Here is a 13,577-nt window from a genome sequence, read left to right on the forward strand (position 1 = left end):
TTTGTACAGCTCTATAGATAGATTTCTTAGCGAGTTCACCTCCTTTCCTGACCCCACCTTCATAACCACTTGTAATTATCTTAGACTAATTAGGATCCTAGTCCATCAAGAGCCCGTACCTCAAGAACGCCACCTTACACCCCTCTACTTCGACCCCAACGCCATAGATAGCAGCACCATGACTCGCCTCATGATGCGTGCTTATCTTTTGCCATCCTTCTGTGTTGCACTGCTCGAAGATATGAGGATAGAAAATTCACCCAATGCAACCACCCCTTCCTTTCCACCACCACTCTCAAATCCTGCCTCAACCTCACGGGCTACTTGTTGAGTCGTAGATTCCTTAACAAGGCCCCCCGCCCTCCGCCATCCCCTACCCGCCACTCAGATGACGAGGAGTAAACTCCCGTCATGCCCTTGTATCACATGTATCCATGTATAAGCCTCTTTATATTATTATTATTCAAAAAAAAAGGGTGAACTGGAAAGAAGAGACGACAGCAAAGTATAGCAAAGCCAAGGGATGCCTTTACCATTAAGCAAAGGTAAGCGGTGAGACCTTAGCAAGATCCGCTTGCAACCCCCCCCTTTGCCTCGATGTGCACCACCATCACTGCACTTAGGGTTCTACCTAGCCCCTTCCCCACTTCACGCTTAGGGCACATCAAGGGTAGGACTTTCAGACCTGTCACCCTAAGACCTACACCGCACCTCCAATGGCACACTAACTGGGTTCTCAAGTGTGGGACATTACCAAGGGCTTGCCCAAGGTCAGACCCATCTCCCAATTCCACTGCCACAAACACCACACACTCCACGAAGAGGCAGACACACCCCTTAGGGAGTGCACACCTATTCTTGCAGGTTATGTTCAAGTTTCAAGAAATGGCTACTCCGTTGAAGAGGATCACCCGCAGCATCCTTTAATCACCAAAACTTTTTCCATGTGCCAATGTCCAGCCATCTGCTTGCTGATGGCTACCAGAATTGAACCAAGTCACGATAGGTTTGCCATTGGCATAGATCTTGGAACCTCATCTTCCAAAGATGCATGCCCAACGCCTCAAGATCTATGGATCACTTATTGATTCCACAAGCCTGAAGACCTTCAACTCAAAGATGAAGACCTTCAACTCAAAGACAAAGATCTTCAAATCAAAGACACAAATTTTCAATGCAAATAGAGTTCGAGGGAGCTTCTTCAGAATAAATCCCTCCAATACCATCCTCTTAAGGGATCGCTTATGGCTTCAAGCATTTCTGATACTCGAGGGACGACCGACTACATAACGGGCGCCACAACAGTGTGAAAGATGTCGAGTATCTTCATGGAGAATAAAGCACACTGGAATCTCTCTTGGTCATTGTCCTTAAACTCCATCACAAGTCATTCACCCAACCACCTTGAAAGTAGTGTCATCCACCTATCTGTTCTGCCTAGCAGCCGACCTAACTAGCCACTACGTCCCATTGCAGTGCCATGGGACTGGCACTTGGCTAGGAGGGGGGTAATGTTACCGTGTTTCCCGCAGCACAGAGGAGCGGATAAAAAAAGGGGAAATAGCAAAAAAGGCGCAGGATAAAAGTAGAAAAAGGCACCTTGACCGGTAACGAGTCCTTGAAAAATTTAAATGCTCGGCACGACCCTCAAAAAGCCTCGGTGTCGCCCCGAGAAAACAAAAGAGTAAAAGGGTGCACCATTAAAATGTGGGAGCGCCCTCAAATCTTTGTAAAAGAGTGCCAGGCTCACTCCTGTGCAAAGTGTACGCATTAGTTGGGAATAGGATAAATTAGAATGGTGGGAAATCGGAAAAAGGGCCTAGGCTACGACCGGCCATGTAAAAAAGGGAAAAGGGGATGACCGCCCAAAAAGGATTTAGGGCTTTGTATATAAAGTTGAAAAGTGAATGAGAAGCTCATTCTTTGGTGTGTGGCAAAAAGAGTCTTCTTCTTCCTCTCTTCTTCTCTCCTTCTTGCTTGTGTGTGCTCTTGAGCGAGGGAGTGTGAGAGTGTGAGGGAGTGAGTGTGTGTGGGAGTGAGGGATCAAGAGGGTGAAGCTCTTCACCATCTCCCCTTCTCTTCTTCTCTTCTCTTCTCTTGTGTGTGCGGCTATGGAGGATGGAGCTTGGAGATGGAGGAGGCTAGTGGATGCTTGAGCTAGCATCAAGAATCGTGGAGCTACGGAGTGCAAGAGAGAGCAGGGTACTCGATCAAGCATCAAGGTAAGCTCACTACACTCGTAGGATCGACGGCGCGTCGGCTAGATGAGAGATATCCATTAGAGCTCGCTTGGAACGCTTGAAACAATAAGCGGTTCGTGGGTCTTGGCGGTTGAGCGTGAGCTCCCACAACACTGATGCATCAGCCGAAGGCCTAGGTGTAGTCTTATGCCAAAAGGGTCCCTCGAAGTTAGACCCATCTATTATGCAAGTTAAAAAGTAATTGATAGAGAAAGGAATTATATTGTGAAGGAGATTAACTGCTTGGCAATGATGTTCACCTTGGGGAAGGTTTGATACTACCTCCTGTCAAGTCGTTTCAAATTCTATGTGGACCATGAGGCTCTGTCCTTTTCCCGATGAACAAAGCATATGTGAAGGGAAGAATGATGAGATGGCTCCTTCTATTTCAAGCTTTGAAGTGGTTACCAAACTCAATAACTCTCATGTCATGGCTGATCATCTCTCACAAATCCTTTAGAGTGATGAAGATGAACAGGATGATCTAGACCTTCCTGATGCTTCCCTTTTTCTAATTGAAACTATTACCCCATGGTACATAGACATAGCCAATCTCTTGGCAACTATCACTAAATTGATTGCTTATTATGCATTCTCTATTTAATAAATTTATGTGAATAAATTAATGACTCTCTTTTCTTTAAGTGTTGATGATGATCTAGCATGGCCATGAGACAATTTAGAGACTAGTATTCCTAATGTATCACTTAATGGGGTGATCAAAGCACTATGATGGGGATATCTGGTACAGGCAGTACAAGTTATGAAGGGGGAAAGAAGTGTCTACCAAGTGTAAGAGTGTACATAAGAAACAAGGAGTTACACATAAATGAATATGGATTAAGTTCTGAGGAGAGGAAGAGCATTAGCATTGTGTATATGTATTTATGTGTGCATGCGGGACGCTTGGAAATGTTTACTTATGTGTGTAATGAGCATTGTATTCATTTGGGGTTATCCTCTCCCTTACAAGTCAAGGTTTAAGGTCTTTTCTTTCATTAAGAAAGACAAGAGAGGTAATTCTCTCACTAAGAAAGACAAGAGACGTGATCCTCTAGAAGTCAGGAGAGAAGTTATTTTCTCTTTCAAAGGTCTAAAAAGACACAAGATTTTATGTGGAAGTCAATCTTAAGGTTGAGGCCCAAGGCAATTTAATGAACTCTCCTTAAGGTGGTTGCATGGACCAGAAATTAAGAGTACAGTTTGAGAAGTTGTTCTTTTAAAAAAGACATGGTGAATCCATTTTTAAAAATATCTCGTGATAGAAAGACGATCTCTAAAAATAGGCCGCTTAAGTTATCAAAAACAACGAGATCTACAACTTTTGTGTTGGGCATTTTTTCATCCGAGGAACACATAGAGAGATATCTCAAAATTGGTGCTGCAGACTAGGTCCTAGAATAGCCACATCTTGCATGAAGATCAACTCAAGTCTCTCTCCAAGAAAAGAAGCTCTTGAAAGTATATAAAAGAGGAGGCTCTCCTTGGGTGTGAGAGAGGTGAAGGAAGCATCACTTTGCATGCATCTTAAAGGAGAAGAGAAGGTGCAAGCGCTACGGAAGCTTTGCTGAAATCAAGTTCCAAGAGGAGAAGAGAAGGTGCAAGTGCTCTCCTAAAATCAAGTTCCAAGAGGAGAAGAGAAGGTGCAAGTGTTGCGGAAGCTTTGCTCTGTTGCAATCAAGCGCCAAGAGGAGAGCCCTACACATATTGTGTAGGAGAGGAGGAGACTCAAGAAGGATCAAAAGGTACCAACTTCCAAGTTGTGCAAGTGTTAGCCTGTTGTATACTGTGTGTAAGGAATCGTGATCTTGTTTCCAAGATCTACAAGTAAGAAGTGGTTTATGTGTAACATAGGAGCTTGCTCCTTGTCAATAATATAACTCCACAAGGGGGAAGGGGGACTGGCCCATCTTCCAATCCCTAGTGTGTTGTCAATTTCTCTATCTATCTATCTCTCTCTACAACTTTCTTTTCTCTCATTTTTTCTCTCTCTGCACCAGCATAATATTCACCATATATATTTAAGTATATAAGAAAGTCGAGTGTGTATCTCAGACCTTATAACAGTGGTATCAGAGCAAGTCTCTTTGCTTTTCTCAAAGTAAATATGATCCTTGCAAGAAGAAGGTAAACATAGCAATTGATGAAGTGCCTACAAGTGAGAAATTAGAGGCTCAATTGACAGAGTATTGTAGCTTGTTGGAAATTTCCGATGTACATTAATTGATTGATAGCTTAAGGGCAAGGGAAGAAGCTACTTATGAAGGATTGAATCCTCCAAAAGATGGTGATACTAGAGGAAACACCATTGCAACAATTGATGGTGAAGATGCAAATCATCCAATTGTTGAGAAGCTTCTTAGAAGAAAGAAGGACTATCGGGTCAAAAAGAGTAAAAAGACCTCACCTCGAGTGAGGCGGATAAGGATGGAGTCATCTCCCTTAGCAACCAACTACTCCCCTGATTACTCAAGTTCCTCCTCCTCATCAACTTTTGGTTCCTACTCTCTTGGTTCTAAGTCTCGTACAATCCACAAATAGAAAAAGAGGGACCATAAGAGGCTCGAGCAAGCTTAAGAAGCCTAAGACTTTCAAATTTGGGGATAAGGATATAAAGTTTGACTCTTACGCCAGTAAGAGAGATCCTTCTAACGCATTAGCCTTTGTGAAGCAATTTGAAGTTGCTTTTTCTTATGGTAAATTTTCAGAAAAGTCCAAGCTAAGGCATGTAGGCATGCACTTGAAAGACATTGCTAGCAATTGGTGGTTGACTCTTATTTTGGAGGGAAGGAAACCTATGACTTGGGAAAAGTTCAAGAAGAAATTTTATGCTCAATTCTTGCCTCCTAATTTTCAGAAGAAGGAGTGGGATTGGCTAGGCTAGAAAGAGCATGAGAAGGTCATTAGTTATGTGGACAAGTTTTGATCTACTCTTCTCAAGGTTACTCCTTTCATGGAAATCAGGAGAGAAGAAAAGGAAGTTTGAAGCTAGCCTACTCCCTCATTTACACAAAACTATGAAGGTATATCCACATGAAACCTTATCTCGTATGATGGAGTCTGCCATCATACAGCTGAAAGTTTGCATACACCTAGTACATCTCGAAAGTTGAAGATGAGTTCTTATAGAGCTAGACAAGAGCACCTCTATGATCAACCAAGAGAGAGGACTAATCAAAGAAGACCTATCTTTACCCATAACCAATATTCAAATCTAAAGGGTAATAAGAAGAAGCACAAGTATCTCTCACCCTTTGAGATATAAAAGTACAAAGAGCAAGCAAGGTGCTTTCTCTGCGGTGAGTTAAGGCATATGAAGCTTGATTGTCCTCACAAAAGGAAGGAAGCAAATGTGGTTAAAGATCCTCCTCCGCCATCTTGAAATTCTATTCCAAATGTGCAAGCTAACATTCATTCAAATGAGAAGAAAAGACAACTCTTAAAGGGTTGGGGGACACTCAACAATCAACTAGTTTTGATACTCTTTGATCCAAGGTCCACAAATAATTTTGTATCAAGAGATACTATTAAAAGACTACAAATTCCATCGGATTGATTAGGAACACCAATTCGATCAGGTTCGGCATTTGAAGGACTTACAACCAATTCTACTCCTATCCATGGGAAGCTAAATCTTAGATTTTGGGGATTACCATGACCAAGAATCTTTTCTACTTGCAACCATTGGTAACTATGATGTTATCTTAGGTATGCCTTGGCATTACAAGATTATATCTCTTTCTGATTTTGTTAAGAAAACCCTTGCATTTCAATTCAAGGGTCAGAACATAGTATGCATTGCTCATGCTGGAGATTGGCCTATGCAAATGGTTAGTCATGTTAGCATTTCTAAATAAATGAAAAAAGCTATTTCTGGGTACATGATTTTTGTGAGAGAGTCAAAAGAAGCTAATGACTTAAGGACACTTGATACCTCTAATAAACACACAATACCAACTAATGCTTCTATGTCTCAGACTCTAAAAGAACCCCTCTCTTTAATTGATCAAGCCAAACATGATTTTGCTAAACAATATGAAGATTGTTTTATGTTGAGATGACAAGCTCAACACATGCGGACATTGATGATGGACCGCCTGGTTAGATGGGTCCACGCGTCTACACTTAGCACGTCGGTGGTCATTATGACTCTCACATGGCCACTGACTCATTACTTATTATATTCAGGTTGTTACAACTATTTACAGCTGGCATAGTTATAGCGCCAGTCGACTAGTGTAGTCAGTTATGCATTGTTTGACTTAGTAGGCCACTTTCCTTTATGTTGTGTCTTATCTATACTTTGTCTACATTGTAAAGTGTGTGGAAGAAGAAGAAGAAACCAACAAGAAAACGTTTTGGCCTCCATCTCTCTTCTTGTCACTTGAGTGAGCTTCTCCTTGTGCATTCTGTGTGTGATCAGCGCAGTATCTTGAGCAAGTCCCCCCCCACACGATTCTTGACATGGTATCAGAGCCGCACCACTGAGAGAGGCTGATTTCAAAGGCTGAAGCAAGGAGAAGAAGCAAGGTTTGAGCAAGCAAGCCATGGGTAAGAAGATCTCCCATCCTTCCACTCTTTCTCTTGGATAGTGCGTGTGGAGGCACTGGAAGCAGGGCAGAGCAAAAATCTCAAATTGCAGTGAGATTTGGTGTGTGTGAAGAGCGTTGTATATTCTGCAGATAAGCCCTTGAGGCCTTTTCACAGTTATTTTGGGCATCTGAGGCCGTTTCAGGGCCCGTTTTAGAGCCGCAAGGTTGCGAACAGCAGTTTCAGGGTACACTGTGACTTCGACTATATTGACTGAAAGTGGGTGCGCAGGTTACAGATTTCAGATCTGTAAGTTCAAAGGTGTTTACCAGTGAGTAAACACAAGGTTTATCTACAAACAGGTTGCAGATTGCATGTATTGTTGAGCAGACAGTGAAAAAGGCTGTCTGGTGTATTGCTGTGCACTACAGGTCAAGGGTTGCAGAAGATTTGCTTGCTGTTTGGTATTAGTTTTTTGATAATGGCAAAGAACAGTGGAAGCTCCATCATTGAGAAGCTCGACAAGAACAACTACCCTTCATGAAAGTTCCGTGTCAGGAATTTCCTTATTGGAAAATGCCTCTACGAGTTTGTTTCAGGTGAAGAAAATGAGCCGGAGGTGAGTGATCCTCCAACTGCAGAAGAGACAAAGGCACGGAATGAATGGAATGCAAAAGATAAAAAGGTAATGTATTGATTGTCTATAGTAATTGACAATAATATGCTGGGACACATTAGAAATGCAGAGAATTCATATGCATCTTGGACCATACTTGAAAGTATGTTTTCTGTAAATACAAAGGCACGAAAGATTCAACTCAAGCAAGAGTTGAATACATTGAAGAAAGGGAAGATGCCTATCAATGAGTATGCACTGAAGATAAAAAGCATTGCAGATGCATTGGCAGCAATTGATGTAATGCCTGATGATGATGGTTTGGTGTCGTCTACCTTGGGTGGACTTAACAATGAAAAGGCTTCGAAGTCTTTTGTAACTTCCGTATATGTCAGAAAGCCATTTCCAGATTTCGATGAGTTGGCCTCCCTTATGATCACTGAAGAGATCAACATGCAGAGTGAGACATCTGAAAAAGGTGGTGAACAGGTCCAAGCTTTCTACTCTAGTTCAGGAAGGGGACGTGGCAGGTTCTCTTCAAGAGGCCGTGGTACAGGACGTGGTAGTAACAACTAGCAAAACAAATTGAATCAGCAATTTGGTGATATGCAGGTTTTAGGAGATCATGGTAACTTTAGAGGTAGGGGGAGCTTTAGAGGAAGAGGTGGATGGCAGAACAGAGGTTCTAACAACTCTGGTATTGTGTGTCACTACTGTGGCAAAACAGGTCATATTGCAGCCCAATGTTATGCTAATAAAGATGATACTCGTAGTGGAAAGTTGCAGCAAGGAAACTATGCATCATCTTCACGACAGAATGAAGACAAAAATGAACGTCTGTTTGTTATGCAGCATATGCTGAATGTTGTTACAGGAAAGGGAATGCATGACGATGTTTGGTATATTGATTCACATGCATCCAATCATATGACCAACCATGCAGAATGGTTTGGAGAGATCTAGAATTTGCAAAATGGAGGTTATGTGCAGACAGGTGATGATTCATGCCACCCAATTTCAGACATTGGAAAAGTTCCCTTGTCCTTGAATGATGGTAAGACAAAGAGTCTTTCAAATGTATTACATGTGCCATCTATTACAAAGAACTTGATGTCAGTCAAGGGCTGCAAGTCAGATTTAATGCAAACGGCTGCTTTGTAGAAGACTTCAATGACAAGTTGATGGACCTAAAAACGGGCCGGCACTGGTCATGCACTAGCCGGGCCTCGTCACTACGCACAAGACAACCCCTCGGCCTCGCGGCCAGGAGCGTCTATCAAAATCTCTGCCTTCCTAAACATTGCGTTTGTAATACGTTGTAGTCCAACTGATCCTAACCCAATATTACTCCTCAGAGGGAGTCCCTTTCACATAGCCAAAAGGCTCGAATCACATACACATGGGGTTCCTCCTACGGCTGAATGCCGTCAACCCTGTGCGACTCTCCTACACCTTGGGGATTGGCCCCTCGATGCGTCGCTCAACATATAAACGTTTTGCACAAAATCCACTCAAGGTACCATTTAGTCCTATACAGGAATGTACCATTGTCCTTACTTCTCTTTCCCCTAGACCCCACGACTAGCCTATGGCTTAGGGTGTCCTGTCTCTCACTCAACGTAGGTCAAGGTCCTAATGAAAACAATTGCTGTGCATCGAGGATTTCTGATACCTTTAAATATTTTCATGATTTATGCATAGTGTGGATGCCAAGTGCTCAAACAATTATGAAATCAACATTGTGCACATGTGGAAAACATCCTTTCAATGATTTTCAACTACCGTTCTTATGCGGCGTTGCACAAACCTAGCACCAAGGAAACCCTCGTGCTACTAGGCTCTTATTTTATAATTATTATCCGTCCTAAATGCTATGCATAGAAATCAGCAACTTTTCCATCATCCCACACGGCATTTAGACATATTTCAACTACTCTACCCTCCCATCAATCAAATGTTACCTTGTTGTATGGATTTATAGGGCATTTTGCCATCATTTTATGTATAAAAAGCGGGAAAAACACACTAGAACAAGAAGGTGGGGTTGAATTGAGGCAAATCCTCATGCTTCAGTCCCCCCAAACATTCACAAACATTTCTCTTAATTTTCATTAATTTTCCGCACCCAAAATGCATTTTTCCCCTATTTTTAGTGATTTTTCTCCATTTTCCTTGTATTTTCCCTTATTTTCTGCATTATTTTATTACTAAAATTCAAGATAGGTTATGGGCTGTGGCCCTTAGTTCCTTCTTGCAGCAAAAATGAAAATTTAGTTGGTGTTCCTATTCATTTTCCCAATTCTATGCCCAAAACCATCATTTTCCCTTGATTTTCCATATTTTACGTGTTTTAGTGTATTAATTTGAACCACAAGATGCATATTTTTCTGATTATCTGATTATGACCAGCAAGAACTCATGGAAAACAGCAACATAAACAATTTTTAGCCCACATGAACAACATTTTATCAATCAAAAGCCATGAAATCTCAAATTTCCTTTGAAAAAATTGAATTACCGCTTATTTGCGTGTTTCGGGTTTCATGTCCATGGCTACAAATCTGAAAATCAGCAGCACTTCATGTCCAGCACAATCACAAATCACCATTTCCAGCCCGTGGAGCAATCCGATCCATGCCGGACAAGCCTCCATCATTCTTTCTTCTTCCTTCTTCTTCCCACATGAACTTGCCTTTAGAAGAGAGAGAGGGAGGAGAGAGAAAGACTGAAATCAGAGATCTTCAAAGAGAGCATCATTTGATGGGCGAAGGGCGACGAAATGACTAGCATATAGAAGGAAATGGGGGCCAATGATCTGCCTGATAGGTTGTATGCAACCTCCATGCCATGATGAAGAAGGAGGAGGCACATTTTTCGGGCGCATCCTGGCACCTCCTCTCTCCACGTTTTTTCTCATCTCTTGCATCAAACTTTTCATGTGACATTTAAATTTCTTGGGCTCCCAAAGGTCATGCCCACTTTGGCCAAACTTTGGTCCACCTTTTCAAATCTTGCCCACTTTGTGGCAATTTCCCCGTCCGGACTCGGAATTGAGCTCTGAAAAATCCTGGGCGTCCGGCTTAGCATCCCGCATTGGCCAGTAGCTCGTGTCAACCCGCATGACTGTCTGAAAAATTATGAAAAATCAACAAGTGTCGCTCGGGCGCCTTTAAAGCACTTTGACGCTTAGAATCGTCCTAGATCGAGCCGCCGCCTTTGACATTGAATATTTTTCCCTTGATATTCATAATTTTTAGCTATTTTTAAGCACTTCCCGGCACCAAAATTTTGTTCTCATTGGCGACCACGGGATAGGGGACTTAGCCCGTCGAATCCACGAACATATCTGCAGATAAACAACCAAAGAAGCATCAAATTGATACAAAACAAATATATAATAAAACTCAGCACAATGCTCCCCCTACCCCGGGACAGAACCAAGGCATGACATCCATAAGGAGTAGGCCTAGCATCAACCAATAGAAGATCCGAATTGAGTCACTAACCAGCTGCTCCAACATAGCCAAACTAAAAAAACCTATCAAAGAGGTTGCCGTAAGTGGTAGTCTGCACTACTTACCAACTAAAGACAACACAACTAGGAGCTCCTACAAGGCGAGGACTCCTATAGCCTGATCAAAGAGTATTTTCTTTCAGTACATTTCTTCTTTTAGGGTTGTTATTGGATGAACATACTTGGGCATGTAAAAAGGAGGGAGCTGAGCGTAGTGACCCAAGGAGAACAGGGCATCGGCCTCAGGACCTGTCTCGGTATCCAAGAACCTACCAAGCCCTCACAAGGCGACACTTGATCCTTTTCTAACACTCACTTTTAGTTTCGCTCCAACCTTCCTTGTTTTGTCATCATTTTTTTTTCCAGCAAGAAGCCACCCCTAGGAAGACAAGGTATCGGCCCCGGGTCTGACTCGTCCCCAGGAACCTACCAGGCCTTCGCAAGGCAATGATCAAGTGCTTATATATTTTCATTCCTTGTCTTTTCTTTGAGAGGGGTTAGAACCCCTTTTTACACACCTTTGTATTTATATTCATCTTTTAGGATGTCCAGAGTTTCTTGGCATCACCATTATTATCTTCTAGCAGGCTTCTCTAACTACCTCACTACTAACAAGAACTCCTAAAACGGCTGGCTAGCAGGCTAGCAAAACAGGGCCACTAGGACTTCCTTCTAAAACAGGGCTTTCGATGTCTGACAATGTCTTTACAGGAGGCAACGACTACTCCGACCTCCCTCAAACATACTCAACCTAAACTTGGGACTTCATGCCTTGGTTGCCGGTCCCCAACAAAAATGTGTCCCCTTGACAAGTACAAATACACATATAACAGGAAAGAAAGGTACTCGTAAAGGAGAGGTATCACCTGGATTGGCCACAAGAAGCTTCCATCGCAGCAAAGGCTCCTCCAAGCTTGCCTTCAAACCTATCTGGCACTAGACCCAATTAAACGCACCTGCACTAGATAGGGAAATGGCCCTCTTGGCCTAATGAAATGCAACACTTCACTACAAAACTGAATCGGCCCTCTTGGCCTAATGAAATCAAACAATACTACATAATATCCTCCTGGAAACAACTATGATAGACATCAAAGCATACCATTCCCAGGGAAACAGGGCTCGTAGCCCTAAACTAGGTGCATTAGATTATGACCTATCCCTCCTGCGTATATCGCAAGAGGTGTTCGCATCACATGTTGTCTAATCAGTCTATGGGTCCAAGATAATAAAGGCAGATGAGTCTCGCTTACCCTCTGCATCACCCAGATCAACCATTGTCTGCCAAAGAGGGTATGTTCAGAAAGCATACCCCACAAACGACCAGGTCCTGCCTCAGCAGCAATAGATATATCGGGACAAGGGCCACAATTAAAGAACAGGTCTTCTTCATATGCAAAATTGGCCAAAGAATTGGCAAACTGATTCCAATTCCGTGGAATCAGCTGAAAAGACACTATCAAATTCGTCTAGCAGGGCTATGGCAGTATGATGATACATGCAAAGGATGGGGTTTCGTACCATGTATGTCCCATTGAGTTGATTTAAAACCAACTGAGAGTCCCCTTTCACCAATAACTGGCGGATACCACCCTTCTTTGCAATATTTAAACCCATAATTAGGGCTTTGTATTCTGCCATATTATTGGTAAAATTCGCCCCAAGATAAGCAGCTAACTTCATGACAATGCATCGTGGGGGGTCTCGGATGACAACTCCTACACTTCCTTTTTTGCATGCACCCCTGGACGCCCCATCAAAGTACAAGGTGTATGTCCATAAAGGGTTTACATATCCCGCCATCCGGAACTCTACTCGTAATTATGGTAATCGAAATTCAGCATATTCAACGGGTGGACTGTAGGCTCCATCCCTCCATCATCATTGAATTCAACAGGGATGCTCGTCAAAATTTGTAGGCAGTGATGGCAGAAGACCTTGATCTCCCAAATAAATGTCCCGCCTTCTTGCTCAATCACCTTGTATCCTTTGCTCCACCAAATGAGCGTTCCCTGATGATACCTCTGTTCTAAATATGGGTGTTCCAAATAAGGGATCAGACGACCCATCAACCTCTATCACGATTTCCTTGCAGATGTTTGATCGATCTCGCCTAGACCTGCAAGGCAGTCATAGCATTAGTGCAATCGGAAATAATAAGGTTTAATCTTATTAAGATTAACCTTATTTTTAAATTCTATCCCCTCAAGGTCAGCTAACAAGACTGTGGATTTATTCTTTCCTATTCTAACGATCCTATAGGGCCCATCCCATTTGGGCTCTAGCTTGCCTAGAAATAATTCACGTCGTGCATCATAATACAGAACAAGCTGTCCTTTCTTGAAGGTGTATTTCTTGGCTTTGAGATCGTGTAGCTGCTTCATTCGGCGCTTTGCCACTTCTTGATGCAATAAGCTCAGCAGCTTAAGCTCATCTAAATGTGCCAGTGTCATCAAACACTCAAAAAGTGCGTCTTCATCGCTCAAAGAATGAGTGATGGCAAACCGAATGGTCGGCAGCTCAATCTCTAAAGACAAGACACACTCCTCCCCATATACTAACTTGAATGGGGTATGGCCAGTGGCTCATTTGAAAGTCGTATTATAGGCCCACACTGCCACATATAAATTTTTATCCCAATCCCGTTTCTTTTCCGACACAATTTTGGACAGGATGC

The sequence above is a fragment of the Lygodium microphyllum genome, chromosome 17 (genome assembly GCF_053477565.2).
Source record: "Lygodium microphyllum isolate KBCC chromosome 17, Lygodium_microphyllum_v1.1.10, whole genome shotgun sequence".
Classification (NCBI taxonomy): domain Eukaryota; kingdom Viridiplantae; phylum Streptophyta; class Polypodiopsida; order Schizaeales; family Lygodiaceae; genus Lygodium; species Lygodium microphyllum.